Consider the following 23,287-nt stretch of genomic DNA (forward strand, 5'->3'; position numbering starts at 1 on the left):
TGTGATGAAAGGTTATTAAAACCAAAAATCACTACATATTCGGCTCTTTTAGCCCCAGGGGCCTGTCACTTACCCAGGTCCATGGATGCTCAGGACCTTACACCCGAAAACAATGCTGGGGCCAATGCTTTAGTAAACTAACTAAAGCTTTCTTAACGAAGAAAAAGAAATGGAAGTTAAGTGGTTCAAACAAGTAAAATACATTACAGTTGGATCAGTGTATGTAGTCCAAAATGTTAGGAGGGGTGTTAAATCTGTTAGTTCTTTATAAGTCTCTCTGGGTTGCCCAAATGGCTTTGGGGACCTCAGTCCTTTTGTTCAAAACTTCCCGTCAAAATTTACCAGTCCAGAGATCGAGTAGGAAAAAGGTAGCCAAGGGCCTTTGTTTTCCCTTTTTATCTCTTGACCCTTTTTGCTGGAAAAATCTTGGCTGTGTCCTGGGTCAGGCAGTTTCACAGCATATGTACTTGGCCATCAGTCCTCCATATGAATTGCAAATTCAAGCTTGCTACCTATGTACAGTGTTAGGTGTCTTCAGGGAGGACATGCAGATGCCCTTGTTTACAGCTCCTTTGTTGCTTCCAAAGAACTCACCTGTGGGTATTTCTCAGACCCATCACATGTTTGAGTTACAAACACAGCAAAATTTCATAACTCCACAGGCAATGTTGATATATACATTACAACAAGATAATAATATTCAGCAGATTACAACTTTTCCAGTGATGTCTCACAAGGCATGTTTTGTACAAGATTTATCACAATTTTGTAACAGTGGTGACCATATTAATTAATGTCCCCTTCCCCTTTGGACATTATTACACGCTCTCAGCCACTCTGTGGTTCATCCACAGAAGGTAGCTCAATGCTGCTGCTCCCAGCTAATGGACTTAAGGCAAAATTTTGGAAATCTCTAAGGGACTCCATTTGCAAAAGCCCTTTGGGTGCTTTTGGTGGTATATTGAAACTATAAACTGTCACTTTAGATACTCAGAAGTTTTTCCTGGTTCTGCTTGCAGGATAGAGGGTTCTGTAAAGAAGAGTGTGATCTGGGCCTGTTAGCAGCGATCTGTCCGCAGCCAGCCAGCACACAGTAAAGTGAGGTGAGTTGTGCCTCTGTTCTAGGGAGCAGCCTGCTTTGCTTGTCTGTTTTTGGGTTCTTCTGTGTTATCGTTCTGAATTCTAAGCAATAAAGTAATGTTACATGCAACCTTCCAGCAACAATGTTTGTTTTTAATCTAACTTCTCTATGTGTATGCCATAAAACATAAGTTTTTTGAAAATGGTACCATTAGTGCATTAGCTCAAATGGTAGAGGTATGTGCTGCAGTGCTAAAGGCCCTCAGGATGTGAAGAGAATGAGCCATCTCTGGATGGTTACGTTTTTCTTCCTGGCCCATTAAAGCACACAGCACTGGATGTAAGGTGATGGTGTGTGGAGAGAAGCTATTGTTCCTCTGGAATCTGCATCTAGGCTGGTATCACTGGAAAGAGTCAGTTTTCAAGGCAACATTGCTCTACAGTGTATTGAAATAAGTATCCTCCATTGAGTCCAAATCTCTGTGGGGGAAAATGTCAAGATTCCTTCCTTTTCCAAGTGCTGCTGTTACCCAGATGGACTGTCATCCCTTGAGAAGCCACTACATGAGAGGCATTTCGCCTTAACTCTTTAATTGGTTCCAAAAATTAGGTATTTAGGAGAAGGAATAACCTCACCCCAAGGAGGGAATTGAATTCTCATGTGAGTAATTTGTCTCCATATAGTGACGTAATTTATCCCATGCAGGGAAGTAAGCTTGATTAAAGAAGCAGAATTGTGTTAGCAAGGAACACACGGAGCAGCTGAAGGAAGTCGCCAAAGCATAGCTCAGAGTGTAACCAACTTCAGGCATTCCCCATTGCTGGGTGACACTGCACATCAAGAGCCCTGATGCTAGACAAGTGGGAAGAACATACGAAGCTCATGGTGGTCAGCTTTCAAAAGAGACGGATGCCAAAAGAGCCTACCTAGACAGAACTAACACTCACACCCTTAAAAGGTCTTCTCTTCAAGAATTCTTAATGGGGGGTAAGAATTTCCTGTATCATCTTACTGGAAGCAGTTAGAAAGTAAGACATTTGGGGAAGTAAAATGTTCTGCTCCACTTGACCATTCCCCGGTGTCACTCATGGGTCCTGTGTAATCCTCCTCGTTGGCAACGGTGCTGTCCATCTGTGTTTATCCCCATTCTGAGGGTCCCACAGGCTTTTAAATTTGTGGAACTGCTCCAGAGTCAATGATGATTTTGTTTTTAATACTATTTATAACTTGCTCATCCCTAACAGTTGCATAACAATCTCTCATGCTGGGATTTTTTAATGATTTCTGGGCGATGTACAAAAGACTTAGAATTTATTTCCTCTTGTATCTACAAACCAAGAACCATCTGGCAGCAGAGAAAATGAAGACCCTGCAGTGTGGGTCACTTTTTGATAATCTCTTAGGCAGATTGAACTGCAACAGGTGCCGGTGAAACATGTGCAGTCAGAGGGAAATTAAAGGAGCCCAAGAAAGAAGTCACTGCACTTGGCAAGAGAAATGGGCAACAAACCAAAGGAACATAATCCTGAATGGACAAGAACAAAGCGTTGGATGATTCTTCATGTGTAGTAAACAAAAATAAGGGAGTTGGTACATGTTGTTCTGCTGCAGAAAGTGCCTTGATTGTGTGGAAGGCAGCAGAAGAGACAACGAAAGGATCATGTATTTCCGAGGTAGAGTTCTCCTGTTTGTAAGTAAATGATCTCCATTGCTCCAAAGTCTGTTTAGAGTGGGTAAACAGTCCAAGAACAATCTGTGTTTTCCTTCAAGGTTTAGCTCCTATTGTGACACTGTCACACAGCCACTGATGGCTTTCCCATATGTGCTATCTGTGAGCTAAAATATTCTCTCCTATGGGGTCAAGAGTTATCCTGAGGTAACTAATGCAGCCCTGTGTTCTTACTGGACTTCCCCAGGCTGATATCCTCGATATGGACTACCTGTCAGATGGAGACCTCAGAGAAGATGAGAATTCAGGTACCATGGGAATAGTGTGGGGAACATTCTGGAATAGATTAAACCCTGTGTTTCATACCCCAGAGAGAGGAGGTTTCCCAGAGGAAAGAAGTGGGTGTATTCTGTTAGTGCAAACTGACCACACAACCTCGCTACTACTGGGAAAACATGCAAATGGCTAGTGCAGCCTGAAAACTGGGTTGTTCGGGCCAGGGGGAAGATGTGCCTAAGGCAGTCAGGGGATGTGACTTTGATCATTTTTCCTAGCAGTCCCCACTCCGAATGATCCCCTGGTAGAAAGCCTAAGGAAGAGGATCAGTCACTGGTACCACAACATGTCTCAGGTCTGCCACTAATAAAAGTGAATCTGGCCCTCTAATTGCTAAAAGCGCTAGTCTTGAAAGTCCTTCACATGACATTTTTCTGATTTCCGTGAATCTCACTGCAAGCCTCCTGCACAGAATCAAGCCATAAGTAGGATTTAGGGCTAAATTTGCCTTAAGTACAGCAGAGCTCTTTCAAAAGTTGTGCTGATCCCTTTTCAAAATCTAGTCACTAGAGTACACAGGAGCTAATCAGTGGGAATGCCACTAAAGTCATACAGCTGAAAACAAGCACATCACCTTTCTTTCTCAGGAACTTTTAGGGATGAGTGCGCGTCCCAAGAAAGCACCATGTGCAATTGAACTGCACTGAAGCTAATCTTTGTTACTTACTTACTTTGTGTCCTTGAGAGTCATCTGTCACACACTCAGGCACCACAATATATTCCAGGGTACTTTACTCATCAGGTGGCCGTTGGCTGTTTTCATGTGTTTATAGGACGCTACAAGTACCATATTTTTGGATGATATTTCAAACATCAATTAGACACTATGATGGGTCAGGCAGGGTATTTGACTGTGTTGCTGGTAAAAGGGAATGGCAGAAAGGGGATTGTAATGCCATCGCAGAGCAAGATCAACGCAGGGTTTCATCTGGTTTTCGAATTTTCACCAAAGTCAATAAGATTTTGCCCATTAATGCCTAGAATGTTCTATGAAATATCTGGATTGAAATGTTTCTATGTAGAAATGAAAATTTTTGTAGACTGAAGGTCTTCTTTGCTCCCCGATTACCCTGTATTTCAATTGCAAGAAAATGCCTTCCCCTTCATTTCTAGCCTTAAAAACCTAGTAGCCATTTAAGCTCATGCCTTTCTATTTTTTGCCATACTAGAACCACTTCCACAGCTCATCCATTCTAGTTGCAAAAGCAAGGACAAATGCACCCAATGTGATCTACATTTTTCTGTGTAATTCTGCAGGTGCATAGCATTCGTTTAGTGACCCATGTGTAGGTGTATTTAGAAATAAAGATAGATTTGAGTTCTTTAGTTAACAAGTGGTTGATACTCTGAGGTAGCCCAGTGAAAAATGATAGTGGATAGGCTAGAACCACATGAAGGAAAGATACAGAGTAGAAGGGTGTATCCTTGCTTCTGAGGTCCTGGTTACAGTAAATTTTGACGTAAATGGTATATGGTGTGACAAGGTGGGAGTTTTCTGAATAACTTTATTTATCCTAAGAGTGCCTCCATTTCCCCTATGTTCTATAAGACTACCTGGGGGGAAAGGACTGCTTGCTCTCAGGGCAGGCTAAGAGAGAGAAATATGAATGTCACCTAGCTGTCTGAGCCTGAATGGGTCATTAAAATAGGATTGTCTGAAACCAACCTTATATCAATGGAGAATCTCAGAAGACAGTGGCAAATCTAATCACGGGGACACTGACACCTAGCAACCAATGACCCAGAGGGAGATGGATTTCCCTACCTCTCAGCAGGGAAGCTGAGCAACATCCCTCAGGTTGTGAACAAAGGACTGGGAAGGTTGGAGATGGGAGTTTAAGAGCTGGCTGCTAGAAGGAGTTGGGAATCTCACCTAGGATCTGACGAAGGAGGTCAGATGAAGAGACAAAGCTTGAACAATGGGATTCACTACAGCTTGGCTGGGCTCTGGGCTAACCAGACTGGTTTGTGTTTTAACATTCAATTCTCTATGCTAACCTAAGGACTTCCTATGCTGTGTTTCAGTTGACTAATAAACACTACTGTTTTGACAATGCCGTGTGAGCATCACTGCAAATGCTTGGTGAGGTGTGTTAATTCCTGAAGAGTTTACAAGTCACTAGCAGGAGTCTCAGTTGGACTCACTGAACACGGCTCACGATGTGAAGCAGGAGTGCTGGAGCCTTAGAGGTTCAGTCTAAGGAGGCGGTGAGGTCGTGTTGCTTACCCTGGTGGAAGAGTGAGACCCCTGGGAGGTCTGGCACACCGAAGAGGTTCCTCCTAGAGACTGTTCCAAAGCTGGGGTTATAGCACCCACCCTATGGAGCTGTGATACATGGCAATTTATGATGCCATCAGAGGATATTGGTGGCATCACATATATTGTGGAACAAAATTGTTGATCTTAACCTCAATATCCAGTCCCAATTTAGATGGTTGATAATTCTGACACTCTTGCTCTGATTCCCCAGGCTGTTGCTTTCATTGAAAGGTTGAGTTCACTCTTTATATAAATTCCTACTCACTGTTTGGTTTTTGGTAGATTTCGCCAAATTGTGATGCTGTAAGTGGCAGTAGAAACAGTAGAGTGGGGTGTTTCAGTCAAACTGCTTGTTTGTTTCAGGGAACGGAGGTGGAGAAATTAGTACTTTAATGTGGTTGCCATTTCTTCATCGGACTTTATCCCGGTTTTATTTCTGGAATGTTATATTTTTCCTAATCAACAATTGCTCAGACTTGTATGGTAGCACCAGTGATGACTGTGAGAATGTGTAGCTATTACATCACATGCCTAAAATACCACAACAAGCCTTTTTCTAAAAGACCATTAGCAAGTGACGGATCCTCTTGCAGAAGAGAAAACTGAGGCTTGATTCTCATTTACACTAAGGCCCCTTCACACCCTGCTGGCAGTGAAAAGGGGCCTAGAGTAAATAGAAAATGGGTCCGCATGTGATTGCTTGGTTGAATCAGGGCCATAATGCATGCACAAAAAATCTTCAGTGACATTTATTGAAAAATATTATAAGCCTGCATGTTTGCAATTTGAGTTAAGTAAACTAGGGTAAAAATTTCCAAGAGCACTTCAGAGACTTAGAAGCTTAAGGCTCATTTTCACTTGCTAGTTAGGCCCTTAAGGTGGGATCTACAAAGGGATTTAGGCATTACAGTGCTGAGCATCATGGTACCTAACTTTTTAAGGCATCTAGAAAAATCACAGGAACGCTGTGATCCACAAAGCCGAGTTAGGTGCCAGGAATAGGGAGAGAAAGGCGCCTAAGAATGGAATCCACAAAAGCCAGCATGCTAAGTGAGGAGTCACCTAAGCCAACCAATGGGAATGCTGACAAGAGAGGTGTGTGCTAATCCCCACCCCTCTCTCAGTCACTAACAACTAACAGCTGACATTTATTCACACAAATGAGTCATTATACAATCACAAGTAACATGAAAATAATTACTTGGGCAAGGAATAGGCATCTAGTCCAGGATGCAGAGAGGTACCTGTCTCTGTTAGCAATCCACAAATGGGAACCTGCTGCCTGGAGTCAGGTGACTTAGGTACCTAAACTGCTTTTTTTGAGGGAATGAGTTAGGCGCCTGCCTTGTTCCACACAAAAGAGGCGGAGGAGGAGGTGGTGGTGCTACCCACCTTAAAACTTTTAGCCCAGTGGTTAGAGACCTCACCTGAGATGTGTGAGGTGCTGGTTCAATGTCCCTCTTTTTTTCTGCTAGAAGGGGAGAAAGGATTTGAGCAGCTGTCTCCTACTCCTCAGGATAGTGCTCTAACCACTGAACTATGAGATATTGTGATGTAGGGCTCTCTCCACCTCTCTCTTCTTCTAATGTCAGTTCCCTGTGTATTTAAAAAAAAAATCAAAGTGTGATTGTAGCAGCGGGACTGGCCCCAGGTTCACCAAACTCCTAGGTGTGTACCCTAGTCACTGGGCTAGAGTCATTCTCTTTCTCCCTGGTCCACTCACTATTCTGCTGTGGATAAATACTTGAACAGTCATTGATCAGAAGGGGGAATTGAACCTGGGTCTCCCACATCCCTGGTGAATGCTCTAACCACTGGCCTAAAGCTTGTATGGTAGATACCACTTCTACCTCTACTGGCTGGATTCTAAATGGGACCTGATCTAGTTGGTAGCCTCTGAGCATGCCTACAAAATTGGGCCCTGTGTGCAACTTAGGTGGCCGAATGACTGTCTTTCCCAATTTTGTGAATCACTTTGGGGCTTAGGTAGGAGATATGCATCTGTACACCCAGAGTGAGGCAGCGATATGCATGACAGAGGCAGAAACATGGGCAGCTAGGGAACTTCTATTCTGGAAAAACTTAAAGACTGAGGGTTTGACAAGAGTTCTGTGGATCATAGTGATTTGTTAATCACATGAGTCTGGGAGTTAGTCATCTAAATACCACTGTGGATCCCACTCCGAGGGCCAAGACCTTCAAAGCTGTTTAGGCACCTAACTCTCACTGATTTCAGAGACAATTTGGCTGCTAAGGTCCAGATTCTCAAAGGTATTTAGATGCCTAACTCACTGAAAGTCAATAAGATTTGGACTCCTAAGTCCCTTTTGAAAATGGGACTTAGTCTCCTACTTGCTTTTTGTTTTGTTTTGTTTTGTTTTTTGGGTTTTTTGGGGGTGAGGGGGGGCAGGATTTTACCTTAGATATATCCCAGATAACTTGTTTAAATATATTGGTTTGAGTCCTTAGAGTATTACATGTCTGTCTTGTCCAACATGCTGATTTGTTAAAGCTCCTTATCTAACAAGTAGCTAGAACTTTTTGACTTACAGAAGCTCAAATGTGGCAGATAAGACTTAAAAAGTTGTGACAGACTCCAAATGAGGTGAGAACATTCAGGGGATTCATTTTTTAAAACTACAAAGAGTCTCACAAATTTTTCTAAAACATCTGTTTTAATATTTGAGATATCACAGGTCAATTTACACAAACACGGTGAGTGATATAGTGAGCAGTTTTTTGAGTGTGTCAGAAGTCAGAAATCTGTTAAGAAGATGGGAGGAGGTGTGGTCAAGTGACTAGACCAGGAGATTGGGAATCAGGAAACATGGATTCTTTTCTTAGCTTTGCCACTGCCTCATTATATGACCCCAGACAAGTCACTCTGCACTTGCCTCAGTTTCCCCTTATATAATTGTCAGTCTTCTTGTTATGATTGCTGTGCATCTGTACGCTATTATTAAAAACAGTATCTTAAGAATCACATTTTTAAAGAGTCCCAACTCAGCCTCTAAAATTGCATCCACAATTTTTCATCCTCTGTTTTTCACATCTAAACCTTTTCATGTGCAGAAACTCAAATCTATTTGCATTGAAATGTAGTTGGATGTCTGATTTACTTTACATGTATATACACATGCAGTTTATACCCACAAATGCAAGGTTTTGCAATTGGACACCAAGACCGCATGTGTGAAATTGCCCGGTTTTAGAAGCAGCTTTTCAAAATTTGATCTTTATAATCTTTGGAAGACATAAGCTTTGAGATTTTGCTCTCATTTACACTCAAGAGTTACATGGGTGAAACTGGGCTTGATTCTAACGCCACACACTGATGCAATATTTGTTTAGTTTCAGTGAAGTTACTCTTGCCTCACACTAATGTAAATGCTATCAGAATCAGGCCTGGAGACCAGATTTTGGCTCAGAGTTCCTCTCTGATTCTGAACAATTTACTACTGAGGGTTTACTTGATTAGTCACATTCTAAATTCCCATTTCTGTTGTTGAACCTCTTTGAATCAGAGCTTTCTCTTTCTGCTCAGCTGGGCCTGGAACTCTTAATCCTGTGTGTGTGACATCATAGTCTGTTTCTATGGGGATGTCTGAGAGCCACAAATTCAGTATCATTACTTCACTGCATGTTTAAAAAGCAGGAGAGAATGAGCTTGGGAAGAGCACAAACATTGGTATGATAAACACATCTTTGATACATACAAAAGCAACTGGGAGGAGGATGAAAACCACAAGGTAGAAACCCAACAACACTCGTCAGCACTTAAAGGTTCTTCTAATCTCGAAGCCCTTGTTTTAAGCAGAGAGAGATTTGGCTTATGGTTCCTAAATTCTAAACTATGGATTTGGTGTGTCAAACCAAGGTGTTGTTTAAATGACCTGCACTAGGGAGGGCACTGCCAATGCCTTATCTTCCTAGATATTAGGCCAGTGGTGGTTTTTTTTTTAAATTGCATTTCCTTTCAGAATTTTGAAAAGTGGAAAGAAGCAACAGATTCAGTTTTGCCCCTTTCAGTGCATACTTCTGTCTTAATTTTCTGATGGAGAAAGCAACCCCATGCACCTAGAATTTATTCCTCAGATTGCACCATAGCTTAGATTTCTTTTACTGATGTTTATCTTTTTGCTAAAATTAAATTATGCAGTAATAGACGGTCAGTTACTAGATCATCATAATACCGATTTTTTTAAGTGCCTTGAGATCTGAAGATGAAAAGTGCTACTATGTAAGAGCTATGGCTTGTTATCTCTTCTAAAACTTTGTTGTTTGCCCATATTTTCAGATTTCTTCCCAGCCTCAAAAGAAAAGTGATTGGGCCAAATCTTGCATTGTTGTACAAAGCAAAATAATGCATTGTAACTGCACAAAATTTAACCCATCATGTTTTAATCCTGTTGCACCCAGGATTAATTTGTAAAAGCAAACCTGTTTTATATATACATTATTTAACTATATATTCTTATGGCAGGAATCCCCAGATGGTGCTATTACACATGATATTACAAGTTCTTTTGCTTACAGTACAAGTAGTGTACAGTCTTTGAACATATGTTGTATTGTTGTTAGTTATGTGATGTAGGTTCTCTATGTGGGGAGCTGTGGCAAAGAACAAGAGAGTTTCCTTAATCTCTCTAACTAGAATCAAATTACTCCTTGGGAACCAGGCATTGATGTTTGGGCTGGGATTCCTGAAAAAAAGGGATTGCCTGCATTCCCTTTGTAATCACCTATGTACAAGGGCTAGTGCACACGGTGCATAATAAAAAAGTTGCACTGAGAATATACCCAGACTTGGCAACATGAATTTCTCCTCCAAAGAGAAGCCGACCTACCCGCCTTCAAAAACTGCTACTGCTCAGTAGAGGAGTTAACACCACCATATGATTTAAATACTCCACCATCATAACAGTATGGCCGAATTTCAAAGTTAGGGGCCTGCTTCTCCTTTCCAGCTCAGCTGTGCTCCATGCTTGGCCCTTCCATACAGCTGTCTAACCACTGGAATAAGTTAGAGCAGCCTTAGGAGCAGTCCCCAAGCTGAGAATAGGTAAAGTACAGTGTGTTCTGGCTACGCACCCCTTTCCCTCGCGTTCCCCCCTATCTCCACCTGGCCACTCCCTTATGCTGAGTGTATTCCCTGGGTGGGGCCACATCCATCAGGTTTACAACATAAAAGGGCCATAATAGAGTGGAGACTCTGACCTCCAGTCGTTAAAGTTAGGCACCTGCACCCGTATTTAGGCAATTAATTTGATGGCTTGATTTTCAGAGGTACTGAGCACTTGCTGCTCGCATTGATTTAAGTTTGGGATGTGCAGATAGCTCAACACCTCGCAAAGTGGTGGCCACTTCTATTTTGGCACCTAAATATGGGCCTACGTGCCTAAATTTGAAAACATTGGCCATAATATTTCCCCCCAAACGATGTGTCCTGGGATACATGTCCTGCTATTGCATTTTAAAGCTATGGGTCTACACTTAAGATACAGCCTGGCATGTGGCACTAAGAATAATAAAAAGAAGCCGCTGGGCTTGGCCAACTGCTCACTCAACTCTGAAGCACTCCCAGACTCCTCTGAGTTAGCTTCCCTGGATTTCCTCAGAGCATCCATGCCAAACAACTTCAGATCTGATGGCTCCTCAATCAGAGTATCATCAAAGGCAGAGGGCTTGTTAGGGGCTGTGGAGAGCAGGTTCACATTGCTTCCTAAGAAATGGCTGCTGATCCACCTGACTTATCCGTAACTTTGTTCAAAACCCTTATTTATTCATTCAGGATCTTAAACTTTAGCCACTGACAAGGGAAGGTGGCCCTTAGTTCAGATGCCATTTCTTAACATAAAGATTTGATTATATTTAATAATAAAATTACATTCCTCCTTGGGACTCCTATCCATGATTGAAAGATAAGAGTTAATCCAATATTTTATGGAATTGCTGAAATTTTGATAGCACCAGTCTCTTCAAAACCTTATATTTGTATACTATATGAACATATTTCCCTGTAATTTCCTCTGTTTCACAGATTTTAAGGCCAGAAGAAACCATTGTAATCATCTATTGTGACCTCTGGCATGACACAGACCATAGATTTTCACCCAGTAATTTCTGCCGTGGAGGGATTTATCTTCCCTACTACATAAGTGACCACTTAAACTACATCCTAATGTTAATACATGGTGCTATAGCAGACGGTAAAGGAATATTTTTTTTCCCTTTCTTTTGTTTCCACTGATAAGTCTTCCATCATATCATCTTTCACTTCAGTGGACTGACAACCATCAATAAACCCAATATCCTCCACCCAATTCACAAATGCCATGGAGGTTATATTTTGTTGGCTAAGTACAAAAGGTTGTATTATCCCAAATTCCTCAGATGCCTGTTGAATTACCACTGCACTCATATTCTGCAGACAATTAACAAAAGAGAAATCCCCCTCCTCCCAAAAAAGCCAATTCAAACACTGCACCTGGCTGTAATCTTTTCTACTTGAACTAATTGCTATTTGCAGTGGTGTGTGGGAAGGGGGAAAAGGCCCTTCTGGCTAATAATGGCATTTCAAATGACAAAGTGATTTCATAATGCTGCCTGTTTGATTCAGAGACTGCCTACCTCTTATAACGATTTTCATTTGCAGGAATCATGGTTCTCAAATACTTGGAAAAAAAAAAGAAATGTAGTTCTGAGGAGGTATAGAAATTAATTTTTAAAGCTCCTTGAAAGCTGAAGCAGAGCCAGATTTTATTGCACTAGTTGAATATTTCATATGCACTCTTAGAAAATCCTTGAGGGAATTTCTAGCTTACATGAGTACCAAGTAAAGGTGAAAACTTTATTTAAAAAAATTAAAAGCAAGTCAAAACTCACTCTTCTGGTTCTACAATGCATAAAGCAGTAATATATTTTTCACTAATCTTTCAGCAGTTGATTCACAGATTAAGGCCAGAAGAGACCATTATGACCAACTCGTCTGACCTCCTGCATAATACGAGCCATAGACTTTTACCCGGTGACTCCAGCAGCAGAGAGAATAGTTCTTTCTCATGCTGAGTACTGTCAGGCCCAATAACTTTTGCGTGAAGTAGAGTTTATCTTTTAGAAAGATGACCAGTCTTAAGTCAAAGACTCTAAGCGATGATGAAATAACCACTGTGGTCAGCCATTAACGACAACTTGCTGTGATTGTGCTAGACTAGAAAGTCTCAACCTTCCCTGACCCTAAACCACACCCATTTTTAATCTCCCATCACCTCCTATCCAAGAATCCTTTATGCTCCACCCCATCCCCAAAGTAAAATAAAAATGCTGTAATCATAATTAATTTTCAGTCGAACAATTTAGTCATAAATGACTATACTACTGTAGAGAGACAAAGTGGGTGAGATAATATCCTTTCTTGGATTTACTTCTGTTGGTGAAAGAGACAAGCTTTCGAGCTTACACAGCGCTTTACTTCGGGGCTGGGCAGGGTAATCAGAGTGTCACAACTAAATGCAAGGTGGAACAGATCGAAGAGCTTTGAGGAGCTTGAAAGCTTGTCTATTTCACCAGTAAAAGTTGCTCCAAGAAAAGATATTACCTTGTGTCTCTCATATCCTGAGACCAACATGGCTCCAACAACACTGCAAAGATACTATTGTAGGCAATTCAGTACATTTCATAATTTCACTTTAAAATGTGTAGTAATTATAAAGTCAAGTAGCCCTTACTCAGGCAAGATTTTTTCTCAAGTATACAAGAAAAGTCCTGTCCAACAAGGACTAAAGGAGAATAAGCATGATAATTACTTCCATTTTGTAGAAAGGTCTACATCGCCATGGGAGCCGAGGGAGGCTGGCAGGAGCTGGCTGTGACTCCCTTCTCATTTGACTGCTCCCAGGCTTCTCACAATCTGCAGAAGAAGGGAAAGTGCAAGTGGAACAGGCAGATGTACGTGCCAATCCTGCACGGGTAGGCTGTGATACTTGTGCATAACCCCACTGACTTCAGTGGGGCTGTACCTGAGCCTAGCAGTTTGTCTGCACGCTGTCCATTGCAGGACTGGGGCTTCACCCAGTTATAATCAAAAACACATACGGAGCCAAATTCCACCCTGGGTTGTGTGTGTGTATGTAACGGTGTCCTCTGCAGTTCCTCCCTTAGAGGGTGGGAGAACGGGACCATGTCCAACTATCTACACTGGGTGGTTCCAGCACAGTTCCTACTTCCTGACTCCTAGCAAGGGGGCCCTACTCTTTGGGGGCCTTAAGTCTCTCCGGATGGGGGAATCAAAATGAAAGTCACAAAACCTAATGCATTTGAGGGGGTAGCGAGTCTACAATGCTTCCAGCGCCAGCATAATGGGTTTTGGGAAATTGCTCTGGCTGGCCTCTGAGTCAGGCTTAGTCTGTCCATCTTACCCTGGAGGCCACTGTACTCTCCTCAGGGTTGCGGTGAAGGTCTCCTGGGTGGGAGTTCTTTCTTGAGCTTCAAGAATAACTCCAGCAGTCTGCTGCACAGGACAATCCTGCTTCTCCCCCTCCACTTGCTAGCTGCTGTTTCCTCCTTTTTAAAGGCCTTCCCCTATCATACATAACTGACAGGGCTGGAGGGGTGGGGCCAGCCCTACTGGCAGGGTCTCTGCCACCTTCCTCTGCCCCAGAGTAAATTTCCTTTCTCGTCCCTAGTGTGGTCTGAAGCAATAATGGCTATGTCTGTTTATCTATGGCATTTCTAGCCTGCCCATCTTTGTGGTGTCTCTGTAGGTGAGGTGGGGGAAAGAGGCAAAGCTGGAGGCTTAGAGAAAGAGGTTCAGCATTCCAGCTATGCACTGGATTCCCTCATGGTCAGGTTGGATAGCCCTCTATACGTCAAAACAATCTGACTTTAAAAGACTGAAATATCCCTTGTTGAGCTGTTTCTGTCGTGGGTGACATATACAGTAGAGAAATTATCTTGATGCATTCCATCTGGTTATGTACCCTGTTGATTTGAGAGGGAGATTGCTCTGATTTAATTGCCAGAAGATACCCAGGACTGTATTAATTAAACAACTCTACTCCTGCATTGCATGTAAAATTCATAAGATAGTAATTACATGCAGAAGTGACTGCACTGAATCTGCCATTCCTAGGATCCACCTGTAACAATTATCTTTGCCAGAATTTTTGTAATAGATAGGTTGCTTAAGACATTACCTAATGCCTCTGACCTATAAAAATGACTCCTTGTCATCATTAACTTAATATCAAACAGACAGGAAAAGGGCTGTTTGTGTAAAGATTATAGAAGTATCTTCCTGGATTAGGGTATGTACCTATATAATGTAGCTCACAAAATGCCCCATTTGTTCCATCCCAGTCATGCGAGACACTGAACAAAATTATATCCTGAGGAAATTGCTCCACATATGCAAAAAGGAAAGCTCATTTAGACAGCACTTGTCACACACAGCTCAGTTTAGTATAATTCATTTAAATCCAAAGGAATATATGTAGCAGAGTACTGAAGAAGGCTTTGGCAAACGCACTGTGTGCAAAGAGATGGGATTTAGTATGATTCAGGGGCTTTTTAAAAAAAAATCGTATTTGATGTTTTCTTTTATATGTACACACACACAGAGAGAGAGAGAGAGAGCTCATTGAAGTCAATGGATCTGTGGTAGCTTTCCATTGTGCACACAATGTATGGATATTCATGACAACTTCCTACTAATTCCACTGTCTATGTTGGGGGTAGTCAACAGGCAGAACACCAGATGCTTTTGAACGGACTCCAAAATCTTTTTATTTACTTATTGTCATTACTGGGTTTTTTAATTATTATTTTCTCTGGAGTCTGGACCTTCGCTATACCTTGACCAATTTGGACCTTGACAAAAAATAATTGACTACCCCCGTCAGCAGCCCCTTTCTACCCAGCCTCCCACAACTCTAGAACACTTCCCCACCAACCTAATCTCATCCCAACTGCAATCCCTTCTTTCATAGTTAGTATTTTGAGAGCAGTTGGAGTGAGAGAAATCCCAGTGATAAATTTGACCATTTAACCAGAGGTGAAAGTGGGCTGGCATGGCATACCGGTAAGAAGTGCCCGCTGATACGAGCCTGTACACAGCTGATGTTAAAGTGCTGCCGTGGTGGTGCTTTAATGTCGCTGCCCCTTCCCCCCCCCCCGCCCCCAGGGCCAGTGAGAGGGGGTGGGGGGCAAAAGGGGCAGCTGCCCTGGGGCTGGCGATTTAAAAGGGTCTGGGACTCCCGGCCGCTGCTGCTACCGCAGCAGTGGCCGGAGCCCTGGGCTCTTTAATTACTGCCGGAGCCCCGGGTGGTGCAGGCCGGGCAGCACTGAAGGGCTGGCTGGGGGAGGCTGACCCCCCCAGCCCCGCCCCTTCTGCCAAAGGCTCCACCCCTTCCACTCAAAGCTCTTGTACCAGTAAGACTTTCAAGTTACTTTCACCCCTGCACTTAACCCACCTGTGGCTGCATCTTATAACTCAGCTGAATAATAATCACATAGGCGTTGATTCTGCAGTGAGCTTGCATGGGCACAGTGGTCCACCCCTCCACAGCTCAATGCAGGGTGAGTAACTTAGCATCTAATGGCAATTTGTAGAGGTAATATTTTTAAAGATTATCACAAACATTGACCGATAAAAGTGGCAGAGTCCTGTGGCATAAGCTTTTTGTGCATCCGACGAAGTGCGTATTCACCCACGAAAGCTTATGCTCCAATATGTCTGTTAGTCTATAAGGTGACACAGGACTCTTTGCCGTTTTTACAGATCCAGACTAAAACGGCTAACCCCCTGATAATTGACCAATGTCTCTCACAGTTGTACATGGTGTGTTTGGAGCAGTTCCATGGCATTATAGAATGTCCAGCTGAATGGTAATAGAAGCTTTAGAGTAACATTTGTCAAGATCCTCAAAGGTAGTTAGGCACCTAAATACCTTTGAGGATGTGTGCCTAAGTGTGTTAGGCACATAAGTGTAATTTACAAGTGACTTAGCATTTAGGAGCCTAAATCTCAATGCAAGTCAATAGGATTTAGGCTCCCAAGTGCATAAGGGCCAGATTTTCAAAAGTATTCAATCACTAAAGATGCAGATAGGTGACTAAAATGTTTACAATCCCAGTAGGTACCTATCTGCATCTTTAGGTGCCTAAAAACCTTTGAAAATCCAGTCCTAAATCACTTTTGAACATGGGACTTAGGCTCCTATGTCAACTAGATGCTTTTGCAAACCTTCCCCTTAATCTGATAAGATGTTTCATTTGCTCAGAAAGAATGGGAGATGGCAGGTTAAGTCATCATGTTTCATTTTTAACTTTTTAAACAGTTTTGTTTTTTGTTTTTAAATATTTTCCTTTCTCAAAAAATGGGTTTTGGGGTTTTTTTTTATTTTGTTTTGGTGAGGGTTGCTAAGTTGTTTGTAGGACTTCAATGAAGTATCACCAAACTGCTCAATTAGCCACATATGTACTGTCTGCTGATCTTGGTGGCGTCAGATTAAACAACACAACAAAACAGTGTATGGCAAGGACTTTGCAGACAGACGCCCAGAGCTCCCTGGTCTGTATAATATCTACAGATGTGCAGCTATTACCTTTCCTTCCAGCTTGGCAGCATTTCAGAATCTTACTTTCCTGCCTGGTCAGATCCCTCTGAGATACCATCTTGGAATGCTTTGCATAGATCTCATTTACCGGTACATTTGATAAAAAGTCAAAAAGATGTTGCTTCTTGAAGGGAAAAGTTTTTCCTTTGGAGATTATACCACCACTGTTCCCACCCCACAACATGACAGCCATCATAATGTGTGCTGTTTGATGGTCCTGAAACTATAGTTTCTGATTTGAAGTATTCTAGGGAAAAAGTGCTATAAATCTTTGCTCAAGGACAATGAGATCTAGAGGGACATAGCACATGAACATGTCAAATGAGACCAAAGAAGAGAGGGCTGGTTTTTGAACATTTTTCTTCCAACAAGGCTAAAAATAACAAAAATTTGACACACACGTATGTTGAAAGCTTTGTTCAAAGTGCAAACTGGTAGTGGAAAAAACCCCCCCACCCCCACCCATTGGCAAACATCTGATGTATAAATCAGGAGAAATCAGCAGAGAATTTAATCAAAACATGGGTTTCCCGTACTTTCCACTAGCTCCCTCTTACTGAGGCTAGAATTATCGCTGAGTTCAGGAGTGAGAACTCATGAAAAACTAGTGACCTCTGTCCTCTTGGGGCTTCTTGGATGGCTGCGGTACAGGCCTCAGAACAATATGTTGTTTGTGTGAAAGAAAATGTAATAGATGTTTAAAAGAAACACTGGGAAAAATACTATTACTTTACAACTAAAGAAAAAGAGTTTATTACTCCACCAGAAAGTCCTTTGTAATTACTGTAAATAGTTAACTTTTTTTATTTTTTGCTGCTTGCAATGTCATGTAATGTATCCTACATTGTTACGTAATGTTATTCCTGCATAATGGCTATTCACACAGATTCATGACACTCTTTAAAGTGCAATTCCAACCATACAGACTGCATTGAAATCACCTGAGAGAGAATGCCGAAATTTCATCCCTATTCTACCCTGTTTTGCCTAGGTGCTGCCACATACATGGGATGACCGACTTCCTGCCCTGTGGAGATCTCTGTAATGCCTTGCTACAGGGGCGTGCTTGGGTCTAAATCCTCAGCTGAAGCAGCACATAGTTCACTGCAGCTGAGGAGGGGAAACACAGATGGCTCAAGCTACCTTTCTGCCTTCCCTGATCCTTGCATGGGGCCATACTGGCTCCCAGTGCAAATTAGATAGCTCTAAGGGCTGCTCTAACTTCTCCTGACTTGTAGAGTTGCCTTGTTGGTGCCATCTTGCCGGTGAGGATTGCAAGAGTGTGTTATGCTCCTGCCCTTAGCCCACCCCTGATATGTCCCCTGTGACACACAACTGGCTGTGTCTTGGCAACCCCCAGCTGCCCCTCAGACTTCAGGGCCAGTCACTAATTGATGGGAATTAGGAAGAAACTTCCCCTATGGGCAGGTTATTTAATAATTGTCCATTATGGATTTTTCTGACTGGAATGTCTCTTCTAGCTGAAACCTCGGCCCCTCTCACATATGGACAGCTCAGCTTTGGATGATGTTGTCCTTTAGAGAATGAGGCATCTCTCCTGAAGAGAGAAGTCTGTCCCATGAGGAAAAAATCGGCACTGTTATCGTTAGTTTGATAACTTTGTTTAGCTTAAACTTAAAGTTGCATCTTTTTCTGGTGTATATCCCCAGCTTTCCCCATCTGTCAGTAGGGCTGTGACACTACTTCAGTTTTAAGTGAAAATGAAGGTGGGCTTATGTGGGGAGTTCAATGCCAGCATTAACGGTTATGACATGGGAACTATTTTCTTCTTAGTACTAAGCTGGTGTGTATCTCTCTGTCCCTCCCGATCTCCATCTGAGGAATGAATTCTATGACAGAAACAACAGCCTGACCAAAAATACCTCAGATTGCCAAACTAAATCATTTCTTCATGAAAACACCACAAAGCACATATGACTGTGTGTCTAGTCACCTTGGATTCCACAGTCACTTATCATCTTGTGTAAATTAACTAAGCTTTGAGTCTGTTGGCATCATTATTGTTTAACTCCAGTCAGGTGCTCTAGACAAGGCTAATTAATAATCAAGTACTTCTCCATTTCTCAAACCCTCTCAAGAAGCTGGGAAATGCCCTGGATCAGCAACACTAGCTTTTATCTAACAGTGCATACCCCAACAAGCCCTATTGGTTCATTACAAACATATCCTTGTCACCGAAGAGATAAGATGAATTCTGAGGGCTTAAGATTTACCAAAAGGCTTCATGTACTACTGCTACAAGAATGCCTCTTATACATGTAACAGCAACAGAAGTTGAGGTGCTAAACGTACACCTTAAAGAGAAGCAGCAACAGAAACAAAGAAAAAAACAATTGCATTTCTTAAATAAGATATCCCCTTTTAACTGGAGGGGTTGTAAGGTTTGAGGCTGTGTTTATCTATTGGACACTCTAGCAGTTAGTGTTACTGTGTACTGTCTCTCCTTAGTGTGAGTCATATATTCTTTCTCTCTCACTCTTAAAAATAAATATAACATACTTCAATGGCTGTCTGGCCTCTTTTCAGGCCAGACTATGTCAGAATAGTCCTGACAAGAGTAGAGAATAGCATATTCATGAATGTTTTGGAGACTAATTCTTATAAATTTGCTTTGCTAATATTCAGGACCCCTTTAATATGCTTTTTCGTGAATATTTGGCTATGATCGTTGCCATAGTCTCAACAGTTATTAGTTATTTAAAGCACCCCAAAGCATGCTAGGTGCCTCAGAGTGCCAGTATATTGTACATGCTCCCTGCTCTGAAGAATTTACATCTAATTTTACACATGGCACAATGGGTAAAGTTTCCAAAAGCACCTCAATAACCTAGGAGCCTAAATCCAATTTACAAAAGCTTCTGGTACCTAAATAACTTAGGGTCATTTCTGAAAATGGGACGTAGGCTCCTAAGTCCCTTTGGTGCTTTTGAAAATTTCGACCAATAACTTCACAAGGAACACACACATACACATTGGTGTGAATGGGATAAGAGAAAATAGCATGTCAAGTGCTTCTCAACAAACAACACATCTCGCTTATATTTTCCTAGCACCCTTATTCAGAAAGAACTCCAGATATCTTTTAATATGAGGTCCACATGCAGAGCCAGATATAATGCTCTTTCTTGTGCAAAAGAAGGCAGAAAAAGATTTCAAATCTCTTAAAATTCCTTAGGCCTGCTTATATATTGATAACACTGTTCACTGGCAATCAGTGTGAAGCTGAGAGTGGACAACAGGGGATGGGTCACTTGATGATTGCCTTTTCTATTAATTCCCTGTGAAGCACCTGGCACTGGCCACAATCAGAACAAGGATACTGGGCTAGATAGATCATTGCTCTTACCCAGTATGGCCGTTCTTATGTTCTGATGTGATATAGATGAAAATGGTTCTGACTAATAGTGTTGTTAAATGGAAAAAAGGAGCACATTGATAAACCTAAAGTAACACGTGCATTAGATTTGACTAGTCTATAAGTGGGTCAGTTTTTTTCTAATCTCAAAAATCAAATGTATTGGCTAGAGAGAGCCCAAAAAGTTTAATCTTGCCAAAAATGGCTTAAAGGATCTGTATATAATTATTATAACTCATAAATTTAATTAGCAGACTTACTTGAAAATTCTCTGAAAATTAATTCTGTACTTAATACATACTGTAAGTTTTAGCAGGAGAGAGGATTCTTATATATTAACAGATTTAATTCCTGCCTTGAATGTAAATATAACATCAACCTTAACTATGGAGCCACTGTGGTGTCTCTGTAATACACATTCCCCTTTTTTTCAGTTGCTTGCAAAGAATAATTTCCCTATTTCAGTCCATCAGTCTCTGTGGGGCTAATCCAAACCCCATGGAACCCAGTGGAAAGACTTGCAGTGAATTCCATGGCACTGAGATCAGACCCAAAGTAATTGCCCGTCTCAAAATGAAACACTTGCCAAAAAAGAGAGCTAGTGGCCATTCTTACCATTGTCATTACCAGTGTTCAGATTATTTAATGCTTGCTAGTTCATTCAAGTTCTCCAGGAAAGCAGAGGCACTTGCTAATATTATTAACCATTTATATTGTGCCATAAATAGGCACAGCAGTTGAAATAATACACAATAGGAAATATGACTGCATCACAACTGTTTATAAACAATTTTTGCTATCTTTGCAAATTGCCTAATGCCAGCATTCCAAGTGGTGTAAGGAGAGGGGCATGTGAGAGTGGAAGAAGGAGTTAAAATTCATTTAAATTGAAAAACAGCAGTAGTCATTTCGGTAAATGATTCTTTTCAGTGCCGTCAGCCACATCCTTTCAAACTTCCTCGGCTTGGCCACATCACTGGAATGAAGTGTCATGTCTGGTTAACTCACTTTGATATCATCCTGATGATGTGTCAAGCACAGGAAATTTGAAAGGGTGGGGTTCACTAAGGCTTTACCCTAACTTGCCGTCTTGTGACAGTTCCCCCTCTGCTCCCTTTTTTAAGCTTTAAGGTTCTGGGGTTAAAACTCTACAAGGAGAAACACTTGCCAAAAAAGAAAACTAGTGGGTTGTGTCTCTTTCTTTTAAAGCTGAATTTTCAAAGCCTATTAAAGTGAACAAGAATGGGGCATCCATTTTTAAATCAGAAGGTCCAGATAACTAGCATACAAGAGTTTTGATAGAGTTGCCTGAGGAGCTTGCTGGACCATTAATATTGATTTTCAATAAGTCTTGGAGCATGGGAGAAGCTCCAGAAGACTGGAAGAAAGCTAATGCTGTGCCAATTATTAATAAATTATTAATAAAAAGGGCAAAGAGGATGACAAAGGTAATTATAGGCCCATCAGCCTGACATAGATTCCAGGCATGGACGGCAGGTATAATAGGTCAGGGGAGGCTAAGCCTTCCCAAACACCCAGGCTGTGGCCCTGTCCACACTCTGCCCCAAAGGCCCCACTACCATGTCCCGCTTTTCCTATGCTGCTCCTCTACCCGCCCTCCCTCCACCTCTCCCCTGAAGCCAGTGGGGGCTAGGGTAGGCACGTGGGCCAGCCAGCGTCCTAGGACTCAGGCCGGCTGGGGCAGGCAGGTCTGGACTTGGGCTGGCTGGTGGTCCAGGCTCGATGTGGCTGGGTGGACGGGCTGGTGCTCAGGCTGGCTGGTGGCCCGGGGGTCAGGCTGCCTTAAGCAGGCGGACCGGGACTCGGGTTGGCTGGCAACCCCAGGCTCGGGGTGGCTGGGGTAGGTGGGCTGGTGCTTGGAGTGGCTCAGCTGGGGTTCCTCCGGCTGCAGTGGTGGATTTGGGGTTCTGGAGGACAAGGGGGGGCCTCGGGCAGAAGGAGCAGGGCCAGGGATAGCCTCCCCAAAGGGAGGGTTACGTGCCGCTCATGATTCCGGCAAGATCATGGAATGGCTGATATGGGACTCCTTTAGTAAAAAATTAAAGGAGGGTAATATAATTAATGCAAATCAACATGGGTTTATGGAAAATAGATCCTGTCAAACTAATTTGATACCTTCTTTGATGAGATTACAAGTTTGGCTGTTAAAGGCAACAGGGTTGAGATAATATGCTTAGACTTCTGTAAGGCATTTGACTTGGTACCGCATGATATTTTGATTAAAAAAATAGAATGGTATAAAATTAACATAGCACACATTAAACTGATTAAAAGCTGGCTGACGGGTCTCAAAATGTAATTGTAAACAGAATTATCATCAAGTGGGTGTGTTCCTAGTGGGGTTCCACAGGAATTGGTTCTTGGCCCTGTTCTATTTAACAGTTTTATCAGTGACCTGGAAGAAAACATAAAATCATCACTGATAAAGTTTGCAGATGACACAAAAATCGGATGGCAGAAATAATGAAGAGGACAGGTCTTTGATTCAGAGCGATCTGGATTGCCTGCTAAACTGGGCACAAGCAAACAATAATCATTTTAATATGGCTAAACGTAAGTGTATATCTTGAAAAACAAAGACTGTAGGTCAGGTTTATAGGATGGGAGACTCTATCCTGGGAAGCAGTGACTCTGAAAAAGATTGGGGGGTTGTGGTGGATAATCTGCTGAACATGAGCTCCCAGTGTAATGCCATGCCAAAAGAGACAGCGCAGTCCTGATATGCGTAAAGAGGGGAATCTTGACTAGGAATATTTGGCACTGGTGCTGGACTGTAGTGTCCAGTTCCGCTGCCCACAATTTCAGAAGGATGTTGATAAATGTGAGTGGGTTCGGAGAAGAGCCACAAGATTGGTTAAAGGGTTAGAAAATGTACCTTAGACTCAAACCTCATTAAGGGGTGACTTGATTAGTCTATAGGTCTCTACAT

General features: G+C 42.2%; 1 long non-coding RNA gene across 1 annotated transcript in view; it reads right to left on the minus strand.

Moving 5' to 3' along the window:
- The window catches only part of LOC311510935, a 169,994-nt gene extending 156,198 nt beyond the window's left edge, over positions 1 to 13,796 (minus strand). Inside the window, exon 1 of the long non-coding RNA XR_014709165.1 lies at positions 13,764 to 13,796. This is a non-coding gene — a long non-coding RNA (uncharacterized lncRNA). The remainder of the gene's footprint in view (positions 1 to 13,763) is intronic.
- Between the last annotated feature and the right edge of the window lie 9,491 nt (positions 13,797 to 23,287).

Source organism: Lepidochelys olivacea (genome assembly GCF_965140295.1).
Source record: "Lepidochelys olivacea isolate rLepOli2 genome assembly, chromosome: 1".
Lineage (NCBI taxonomy): Eukaryota > Metazoa > Chordata > Testudines > Cheloniidae > Lepidochelys > Lepidochelys olivacea.